The sequence below is a fragment of the Berghia stephanieae genome, chromosome 2 (assembly GCF_034508935.2).
Source record: "Berghia stephanieae isolate SIO BIC M18660-M18661 chromosome 2, UCSD_Bste_1.3, whole genome shotgun sequence".
Classification (NCBI taxonomy): Eukaryota; Metazoa; Mollusca; class Gastropoda; order Nudibranchia; family Aeolidiidae; genus Berghia; species Berghia stephanieae.
The window spans coordinates 32433126-32445144 of NC_088361.1; the positions used below are offsets into that span (position 1 = coordinate 32433126).

General features: G+C 36.3%; 1 protein-coding gene across 2 annotated transcripts in view; it reads right to left on the reverse strand.

Annotated features, from left to right (window-relative positions):
• LOC144964723 (acetylcholine receptor subunit alpha-like 1) overlaps window positions 1-1999 on the reverse strand; it is a 42730-nt gene extending 40731 nt beyond the window's left edge. Inside the window, exon 1 of one of the 2 annotated variants that reach the window (XM_078899268.1) lies at window positions 1778-1999. The gene's annotated coding sequence lies outside the window, so the exon portion shown is untranslated. The remainder of the gene's footprint in view (window positions 1-1777) is intronic. The other variant, XM_078899267.1, reaches the window with a different exon arrangement.
• Window positions 2000-12019: the final 10020 nt, after the last annotated feature.

Sequence of the window (12019 nt, forward strand, 5' to 3'; positions counted from 1 at the left end):
TAATAATAATAATAATAATAATAATAATAATAATAATAATAATAATAATAATAATAATAATAACAAAACACTAGTAATACACTGTGTGAGTCAGGCTTTTTTAAAAAGAGATAAGACTTCATAATATTATACCTACCAGTACAACGAGGTATGAATCTTTCTCTCCGTCCACAGAAAGTGAACGATCTTGAACGGAAAAAAATATTGTTTCTATTAATACACACAGACACAAGATGTGTAATAATATTATTGTCTTATTCCTTCTCGCTCAACACACATCCGATGTTTGACGCGAAAATGTAGAACACCCGCAAACGAAATGTTGAGTCTGCTCATAATAACTTCACTCAATAATTGTAACAACAAATCCGTGAGTTATTTCAAGAGAGATATTTCACCTCGACAGAAAACTAGACTTATCAGAACTTGTCAGATTAACCGATTAAAAAAATACAAGGATATCGTTTTTAATCGTTCTAAATTATTTTGTTCACGAGTTAAAAATACCCTCTCCCGACGTGCCCTTATTTGCAGGTCTGATAGCCCAATTCCTTATGGGCTCATTGTTGTAATGGAAATCTCAAAAAATGACGCAAAATTATTTGTCCATAACAACAATGTTAAGCTAGGTCCATAAGTGGGTTCGGATGTCAGACCTGCATATATGTGCACGTCGCCCTCTCGTAAAATATCATATGAACGAGTATTTCATTTCTCATAAGATATTTTACCTGTCTGACGCTGATGAGAACCACTTGTTTGCCTAAATAAGTTTAAATCGTAAGTTAGCAATTAACCTATCTATATCCTTGAAAACAGTTATCACTCCTTGTTAACAGTATAAATCGACGTAAAGACGGTACACGCAAATAAGAAACGCAGCTATTACCTAATTCTGGACAGTATGCAATCCTGTCAATAAATAATGTTCATTAGTTATGGCTCTCGAATAATCACAAATATTATAATTGTAATAATCACACAAACTTGTTTTTAATGTTTTTAAGGGTTTTACGGCGCTTGCAACACATTTAGGTTATATCAGCGCCAGTAAAAAGGAAGAAAATGGGATAGTAAAAAGTTCTAGAATTACAATTAAAGCACCCAAGAAAAAGTAAGACAAAGGGGAACTGGGAACAAATAGGGATCAGATGTAGATTCCAAGAGCATACATCCAATGTACTTAGTTTGAAATCACCTACAAGTCTCATCCAGACACAAGCACAGAATCCAACAAAGAGGAACACACTCAAATGCTTACATTATACATTCAAAATAAAAATAATAATACATAACAGAGAGATGATTTACAAAGAAAAAAATATCATCTCCCAAAACAATAACTATGCATTTGACTGTTTCCCTCCCAGCCAGGACTCCGACTGGGGCCAGGACAAAACCAAGTAATCTCATTCCAAGACAAAGGCAGAAAGCATGTTGGAAAACAGATATAAGGGTATAGAAGACACAGTATGTACCTCCCTGCCCGCTATGGGAGGTCAGGATCCCCACCCAGTATCACACAAACTTATGAATATCATCAACTACTTTTAGACAATTGAATTGAATTTGGTTAAACCACCCATCCCTATGGATGGCAAAAATAAAAAAAATAGATAAAATAATTTTTAAAATAAATAAATAAACAAACCAAAAAAAAAAAAAACAAAGAAAACAACAACAACAACAAACAGATGTGCGCGATCAACCGCAAATATCAATGGGTAAAGAAGCAGAGGTCGAGATCATATCAACTTTAAATATCTTTGTAACTCACCGATTATAAGATGAAGAAATCACGATATTGGGCAACATGTGTTCGTGTTCAATCCACAATAAAGATGGTAATAAAATCGAAGGACTTGATATCACGAAAAGCGACGTAAAGCCTGATCAGAGTTAGCCATCCTGCCGTGTGCCTTTGTTGCGTTGTTAGTATCTCCCCTCTTTCCCTTCCACACCAACAACACCACATGCACCGCAAGCGTCACATCGCATCACTCGTGCACGGAACTTTCTTCTACGTCTTTCAACCAGGGCTGGGCGGGTACCCGGGTACCCGCGAGTACCCGCGGGTAATAAAGTTAAACCGGGTACTCGGGTAAAAGGGGCGGGTAACGGGTACCCGATACAACAAATGGAAACCGAACTGAGAGTGATAATTTTGGCGGTTTTAATATTTTTGAACAAAAATTGGAAATAATATAATTTTATTTACATATTTACATTTACATGAAATTTTTTCAAAAGATTTTCCTACTGTATTGTTCAATTACATTGATTTTTTTGTTTTATTTGTTAACACACATTTGATTCAATTTTGGAATCAATAGGTTAAGACTATATTAATATTATATTAGTTCTTATCTTTTAAAGGAATCTCAGGTATTTTTATTTTATCTATTATTTTTTTTTTCATTGTAGTTAATTATCTTTGTTTCTTACTTCAGTTTCGCTTCATTTGTTGTAACAAATAATAAATTAATTTAAAAAATAAAAAAGACCCCCCCCCCCCCCCCCCCACAAAAAAAATTTTTTGGGACAAAAGTCACTCCTGCCACGGGTACCCGCGGGTACCCGGGTAATCAGACCACTACCCGGGTATTACCCGGGTAATGATTTGGGCGGGTAATCCCAGCACTACTTTCAACACAAGACGTGTTTCCTCTTGCCGGGTCTTCATTTATATATTTTACCAGATTGAATTTCTTTCAACCCATTGATTTTTCGCATTATTTTATGGTGTAAACTGCATACAAACTATCCATTTTCGACCGAATGGCATTGCTGTCTCTTCCAGATTGGTTAAAAAGCCAGTATCTTATCTTAATCTGTAGGAGTTTAACGATTTATTGCGTAAGTACATAGCCTAACACAAAATGTCTTTTGAATTATTGAATGACTACAATCACGAGGATAGATCGAGGGGGAAATATAGTCCACTCATAATATCCCCGTCAGACAGCTTTGGTTCACAAATTAAAAGCATTTATTTTTAATTGAGTTCTTGTATAGCTAGCGCTTTTGAGTGGGCTCAAATGTCTGAGGTCAACAGCAACAGAGCATGTAGAACGATAGACAGGGAGACAGACATCAAACTTCGTACTCATTTTACACCTGAGTAGGAAGAGAGAATGTGAGTGAGGATCTCAATTTTTTAAAAGGCTACAAAATCCGGCTCTTATGTGAACAGACCAAACAAAGTCAGATACAAAGACCTCTGGATTGCGTAGAATAGTCGGAAACTAACATATTGTTATCGTCACCAATAAAAAAAAATAATTGAGAGAGCTTTTCATTTTTGATGAAAAACTCGACAAAGAATTATAGAGACACGTATCCTGCTTATATTGCCACTGACTTTTTAAAAAATGTAAAACATCGGTTAAAAATATGCGACTTATAATGCATAACAGGCATTTTTCTTTTCTTTCTTTTTTTTTCTCCTTTTTAAAAAAATTAATTTATTTATTTATATATTTTTGCATATAGATTCTGCGCGCTTGGCTAAGAAACTCAACATTGGCATCCGGAAATATATCGGATCAACACACAAAACTATATGCAACCTTAAACGGTTATAGATAGAATGAAGTTGACGTCACTCAGGTCTTTGTTATTGTTTTTTGCCATCAGCGTTTATGAGTAATTCTCACTAAACTATATTAACCAGACTACAAACGTTTAAGGTTACACATAGTTTTGTGTGTTGGTCCGTTATACTTCCGGATGGCAATGTTGTGAGCTTCTTAGCCAAGCGCATACTATCGATAGTCTGGTTTAGGGCTTACCAACACCGGAGACTGACTCCGACGACCCGGCACTGCCGTTCTCTACAGTCTTCTGGATAAAGACGTCGGGCATGGACAAAATACTAAGAATAAAGAGAAGAGCCGCTAGACCTACCCATACCAAGCACCCGACGTCGTTCTTTTTCGAGCTTAGTATGGGTAGGTCTAGCGGCTCTTCTCTTTATTCTTAGTATTTTGTCCGTGCCCGGTGTCTTTATCATTGTTGTTGTTTCTGTTGTTATTGTATGGTATTAAATTTGTTTTACTTAAGGGTTTAATTTTGTTTCAAATAAATAGGAGAACCGACAAATTGACTGAAAAGGCAAAAAGAAAAAAAATATGCATTAAAATATACAAAATAAAAAACAAAAAAGAAACAAAAGAAAAACAATGGAAATGAGAGAATGAAACGATGTGAAATGTCAACTCAGGCGAGCCCTTCAATGACAAACACTTTTTTGTCTGGTTTTAGTATCTATCTATCTATATATCTATCTATCTATCTATCTATCTATCTATCTATCTATCTATCTATCTATCTATCTATCTATCTATCTATCTATCTATCTATCTATCTATCTATCTATCTATTTATCTATCTATCTATCTATCTATATATCTATCTATCTATATGTATAACTACGGTTGACGGGAATTAGCTGGTATCACGTAGAGTGCTCGACAGTTTCTAGGAGCGAATTATTTATTTATCTCTCTTTCTGTTTAGTGTGGTGTGTTGGTGTTGAGAAATCTTCAACACGTGCTTGCACAGGAGAAAATGATTACTGTCCAATACACATTGCACAACCCAATGAAACAACCACTATCCCAGACAACCCCAACACCATGCCACACTCGGCTCGCATACCCACACATCCACAAATGCACACGAACACATGCGCAACAAACTTACATCCGGAAACAACATTGGCGCCAACTGAAACTACCACACAGAATACCTCCCTGAAGATTACATCACGGATGAAACAACGTTGTGGGAGGATATAACAGAATGAGGTGAGAAAAAATAAATATATATCCATCTACCTATCTATCTATCTATCTATCTATCTATCTATCTATCTATCTATCTATCTATCTATCTATCTATCTATCTATCTATCTATCTATCTATCTATCTATCTATCTTTCTTTCGATCTATCTATCTATCTATCTATCTATCTATCTATCTATCTATCTATCTATCTATCTATCTATCTATCTATCTATCTATCTATCTATCTATCTATCTATCTATCTGTCTGTCTGTCTGTCTGTCTATCTATATGCCTGCCCCTGTGTTTAGTTGTAAATCAATCTATATCTCTTTAACTTCTGAACATCTATTTGTATTTGTCTCGGTAATTCCTTAACTTCATTAATCACGTCGTTCTTTTGTCCGCCATCCAGGGTGAATTATATTTCACTATTTCTACTTTGGCGGTAGCAGGTTCAGATCCAACTATCATTACAATTTCTACTTCTTCTCTATAAAATGGTTGGCCTACCTACATTCTACACTACACTACATTACTCTAACACAACACATTTTCTTACTTGAAACTTTTATTTTACACCATCTATGAAGATGAGCCCCAGCTTGTCAACTAAACGGATTTTTAAGCTGAACTGAGACTTATCGAAACGGTTCATTCTTAGGAATAAAGAAGTCTCGTGTTTTAAGGCTTTGTTATAAACTCAATATATTTTAACCCATCAATATCATATTATCATATTATTAGTAAAACGTTTTCTGGTTAAAATAGAAATACTGCCTTTTGTCAGATTACGACGCCATATTGTATTCCTGATAAATACTGAACATCTGTCCATTCAAAGGTTATCTCTTTCAAGAATCGCTTGACATGAAATTTGTTATTCCATCAGAAAGGTAACGTACCTGTTTCTAAATGTCACAGAATGTCTTATGTTTGGAGTATACGAGATTCTAAAGCCTGATAATAATATACCTAGTGCACAGCAATGAAATTTGAAGACAGTGAGATATGCTTTTAATGTGTACCGACGTATACATATTTGCAGATCAGATAACCCAAATTATTATGGGCTCATTGTTGTAATAGAAATACTACCAAACCAATGCAAAATATTTCCATTATAATAATGTTAAATCGAGCTCATAATAGTATTTGAATATCAGATCTTCAAATATATGCACGTCGGTATGTGCTCTTTAAAAAATTATTTAAAATGATTCATCGAATTTCAAAGGGTCACAACTCTGTAAGCAATAAAGATGCACACCTGAAATACTAATCAAATTTAAAGAATTTTCATTAGGATTTATTTACAGGCAGACCCATTACGTAATCTCAAAAAGATCGTTTTAGTTTCTTATTTGTCTGTTTGTTTATGTGTTTGTTTGTTTGTTTGTTTGTTCAAGAGTAATGAACCATTAAAAACAAATAATTTACATTATTGAGAGTCTTGAAAGTTCCGTTGGTAGATCACTCGTTTCTCACGCAAGGGACTGAGATCGATCCTGGGTGCAGTCGAGAATTTAACTGACCTCCCTGTCCACCCGACCCAGTGATTCGGTAGCTGGGGCTGTTAGATCTGGCGGATAGACTAGCGTCTTATCTAAAGGGTAGTAAGCAATTTCTATTGTCCATTTCACGCTATAGAACCCGAGATAAACGCTGGCTCCATGGGCCTTATGGCTCTGAAGGACTGCTTGACACATTATTCATCCCTATACACCAAATAGTAGTCAAGTTAATAGAGGTTTGTTTGTTTTTTTGGATTAAAATAACCCGTATAATCAAAAGGAAAATAAATCCCCTCATGAGTGAATCTTGAGGATTCTCGTGCGGAACTGTAGGGCTTACCTCATTACTTATTTACATAGGTCTGTGTATAACTATCTGCGGATCAGTTATTTATTCATTTATCTTATATTTGTTTTCTTAAAGAGTGATTTTTATTTTTATTTTATTTATTCAATCTATCATCTATGCATCTATTAAAAGACGACTATAATAATGTATGTCTTTGTGTATCCACTTAACTTACAATTTATTTATTTATCTAATCTACGATTTTCTGTCAAAATCACCATCTATCGATTCATCTATTTAAACAACGGGTTATTTCATGAAGTAATGTTTTATCTAGTTAAGGAGTCTACAAACTATTTGTATATTTATATATCTATCTTGGTTTGTTGACTTTTATCTTTTTGAATACAGTTTATTTCCTTATTCAATGTTATCACACACAAAGTACATCATTCTTTTGTATGTTTTATTTCGTTTCCTTGTTTCTTTCATTTCTTTTTTTTTTTCGTTTTGAATAGTTGTTGCTTTTGTTGTTGTTGTCACTGTAGTTGTGTTGTTTTCTAATCCTTTTTTGTTTTGTTTGTGTGATTGTTTTTGTTTTGTTTTATTGGGTATTTTTTTCTTTTATTGTTGTTCTAATTTTTTTTTTGTATCTTGTTTGGGTTTTTTAGGGTTGGAGGGTTTTTGGGATTTGTTTTGTGTGTGTGTGTGTGTGTGTCTGTGTGTGTGTGTGTTTGTTTTTTGTTTGTGTGTTTGTTTTGTTTGGTTGGTTGTTTTTTTTTTGTTCTTTTTTCCGTGCTTTTTTTTTGTAGATATTTCTTTTTTTATTTACTTTCATTATTTTAATTAATTAATTAATTAATTCTGTGTGTGTGCGTGCGTGCGTGCGTGTGTGTGTGTGTGTGTGTGTGATTTTCTATGAAAAAGGCGGGGGGGGGGGGGTAGAAATTGTTATCCATTAAATTTTTTTAAAATATATATAAAATTCCGTTTATTCATCCCCATGAGGAAATTTGTCTTTAGGGTCTATTCCAAGGGTAGACTGGAATCACCCAGGCGTCAGCCGCAGAGCAGTGCCGCAAGGTGAGCTAGGGCGAGGTGACTTGCTCAAGGCCACACAGCGCAGCGGCGGGTGATCGAACTCGGTATCTTTTGGGTACGAAGCAAAGACCGTAACGCTGAGCCACCTCGCAAAGTCCCAGGTTTGAGAACGTTTGCCAAGATGAGGTTCATTTAAATCGATCGATATTTGAAGATTATATGCCACTCGGCTTTCCAAGCGGCATCACTCTTAACGTTACTGCTCTCTTTGAGAAAACATATGCATTTAAAACCGAATAAAATATGGGAGAATTTACGATCTCAATCGATTGATTTTTGTCAAATTCTCTTCCCACGCTTGTTTCTGCACAGTTCCATCCACTTATATTCGTGGGGCTCGTGTTTGTTAGGTCTAGCATTGCCAGTGTAAACAAACCTCAGAGAGCTCGGCACGCGCCTTAGGCCTAGTTTGTCATAAATTGGCAAAACACGTTTTCTTCTATTTTGACAAGGAAACGTTTACTTCATATTATTACATAATCGATATTGTAAGCTGACTTCCAACTTGCAAAAATTCTTTAAAATCTTAGACCTGAAGAATTCTGTACATCTAACTCTCCTAATTAAGACATTTTGACAACATTTGAGTCATCCTGTATTTATATTCTGTATAGAATAAAATTTTTCTGGCCCATGTAGGCTGTTTTGTCATTTTACAACGGTATCAGCAACATTGGCACGAATAGTTCTGCCAAACTTTGAAAAACCATATTAATTTGTTAAATATTTGGCTAGAAAACTCGCCCTTCATATATCGATAGATTAAAATGACCTTCATCTTGTCAAATACTCTCAAACATGGAACTTCCCGGTTTGTGAGTTTTATACAAAATGAGGGTCTTTTAGTCTTACGATATTTGAAGGATGAGTTTTCTGGCAAAAACTTTCAAAGGGTATTTTTTCATAGTACGGCAGAATAGTTAATGATTGGATGAGTCGTTGATAAGACTGTGACTGTGAAGTCCACTTGTGTTCTTGGCTACATTATAACCATCCACTTGGTATGGCGATAAGGGAAGTGTTGATGACTTCAGTTCTCAATCAGGGAATGGGAGACTGGGGCCTCACTGGTGTAGATGTTTTATTTATTGATATAATTTAGTTCTGCTTACGGCACAAACTAATTCACGATAATCAAGCCACCGGACAATATAAATACACACACTTGAAGAATGTCCTTTAGGCTTTCAATACCAGGAGAGTGCTAGCTAGCCCAGATTATAGTTTTTTATTCTTTTTATTTTCTTTGTGAAATTTAGGTGAAAAATGTTCTCTGACTGAATAAAATTAGAGAGTAAGAAGAAGAGGAGGAGGAGGAGGAGGAGGAAGAAAAAGAAGAAGAAGAAGAAGAAGAAGAAGAAGAAGAAGAAGAAGAAGAAGAAGAAGAAGAAGAAGAAGAAGAAGAAGAAGAAGAAGAAGAAGAAGAGAAAGAAGAATGACGAGGAGGAGGAGGAAGAGGAGGAGGATGAGAAGAAGAAGGAAGAGGAGGAGGAGGAGGAGAAGAAGAAGAAGAAGAAGAAGAGAATGAGTAGGAGTCGAGGAGGAGGAGGAGGAATAAGAATGAATAACTTCTTAGCGCCCTAATTCCATACATGTTAGACTAATAAATTCCACAGTAATAAGATATATTATGTGGTGCCAAGATTGTGAAAATGCAATAAATTTCTTCTTTTATTTATTCCTCATAATTGCCGCACTCTTGTGTGCACAGTGTATTGTTAAGTCAAAAAGAACCGTTCAATTTCATTTTTAAGTGTCCATGCAGATCATTTGCTTTAAATCTATTAATATTATGGGAAGTTGTAAAATTATTGACACCATACGATTTTGAGCCAAAGTGGTGAACGTACCTAGGTTTTGTGTTTTTATTTTCTGAAAAATAAACCACTGTTTAAAAGATGTGTAGATACCTATATCAATACGTTTCACAATAATTATATATCACACTTCGTTGTTTTGTCATCCTTCGTCCGCTTCAGGGTGCCTCAGTTACTCCCAAACAGGTCATTGGGAATAAAATCAGTATCCATTGATTTTATTACAAGACGAGACACCAATAAATCCTATTAGCAACCTGTCCAAGTGTCTAAACTCAGGCGACGTCTAAAACCTCCCTCACGCGCCCTCAGCAAATGGGGTTATAGATTAGATTAATGTGTTTAAAGGCGTTTGAGATACAGTACTCGCTGGGTTCTATAGCACGCCGAAATCCGACACACTGGAACTGGGAGACCAAATTGTATCTATAAAATAGGTCGTTGCCTCCCGTGAGCATCGGATTTCGCGCGCTTGGATTCAATCATGGTTTATGGCTTCTCCCGAGAGCGTGCTAGAATAGTGTATTTGCAGATCATAATATCAGTATCAGCGCCCAGGAAAAGGAACACATGACACACAAGAGATCATTGAGTAGGATGAGAGTCGATCAGTACTACGTCACTTTTGGGTTTTAAGTTTTCTTTCAGGCTCGTGGAGCCGGGGCTTATCCTTATTTCTGCAGCGTGAAATGGATAGTTGTAAATGATTGCTACCATTATGATAAGACGCTGGTCTATAGCAGGGTACTTTTCGCTAGACTTAACAGAACCAGTTGTGGAATAGACAAAGGAGTTTTACATAAAATCTGGACTGCACCCGGGTCGACATTGGACTCTCCGCTTGTGACGCGAGTGCTCTACCACTCAACTATCACTATCAGGACTGCCATTGGATAGGAATCTAGGAAAAGACAAGGCCAATAGATACAGGATGAGGACAGGAAATAAGTAAGTCTCTAAAGGTGCTATCACTTACAACTATTATTTCCTTGTGTGCTTCGTCTGATTGTTTTCTTGTTTGTTTTCACTGGTTTATGGCACTTGAGACACTTTTAGATAATCTCAGCGTCAGTTAAATTAATATGACGTTTCTTAACTTACAAGCGTCCTATTCTGAGTCTACCTAAGTTTCATCCATATTATGCTAGACTAGCAACTGAAACTCATTCAGAGCTAAACAAAAAAAAAAAAAAAGGAAAGTAGTTCTTTAGAACCATGAGACCCATGGAGTCGGAGATCATCCCCGTTTCTACAGCGTGAAACGGACAATAGGAATGGATTAATATCCTTTGGACAGGACGCTAGTCTATCGCAGAGTACTTTCAGTCAGTTCTGATAGAACCAGCTACTCAGTGACATTGTTCATTGTCTACCTGTATCCCAACCCCTATCCTCCTATCTAGTGGTCACAGGACCACACAAACCAATACTGCAAAGTCCGGACCTCTTTTGTCTCTGATAGATTGGTGCCACACTACTAGAGCATTTAACCCCGCCCACTCTCGATTCTTCAACTGTCATGATGAAATTTACTCATGAGATTTTGTTTGATTGATTTCTTGAATTTGCCACTTTTTGAGGTCGAAAATTTATTACGACTTTTATATAGAATTAATTACGTTTCTTGGGAAAAGTTGCAATTATCCGGAGTAGACTGTATAAACAAGGGGAGGGGTGGGGGGGGGGGGGGGGGGGGGGGGGAGGCACTCATAGCTGTGCATTTTTTCAACAAGCTGTCTTAAATATTGGGATGATTTCTATGAAAACAAACCACCATGTTTAGGCTTTGATTTTCAACTTACATGCTATCAGTGAGACGATGGGAGGTAACCAAGCAGCTGATTCAAAGCAACTGTATATTATAAGCAAGTCGATAATTCGTAACCCCCAGAATCACCCAACCTAGTGGTCCTTCGGTGACATTAGGCCCACGGGGCTGGACAAAGTACTTTCTACTAGATATAATAGATGAAGCTTCCCAATCACTGCTAGGGGGACACAAATTATTTAGAGGGATAGAGGTAAAAATCCCACATAGCTACTACAAATATAACATTAGACCCAGCCACCCAATAAAAATTGATAGACAAAGAGTACAGAAAAAAAAAATTACTTCAGGCAGTTGTGCCAGGTCCATTTGCATGAGTCTTTGCATGAGTCAAGTTTTAAGTATTTTACCAATGAAGGACCCAGTCTGTTCAAGATATTTGGAAATTGTTCCCTGTTTAATGGAGTTGAGAACAAGCAATCAGAGGAGAATAGTCATCATTGTTATCGATAGAGAAGCTTAACAATTGACTATGTATTGAGGCTCTGTGGTCTTGTCGTATGACACTCACTTTCGGATCGTAAGGTCCTGAGTTCAAGCCTTGCTCTGAACATAGTTGAGTCCTTGGAAAAGGCTCTTTACTCATGTTTTCTCACTGTACTCAGGCATACAATGGCAGTTAACAGTGTTGTCTCTGTCCAAAGAATTGTAATATTGCCTAACAGGTGTCATGTCACGTCCTA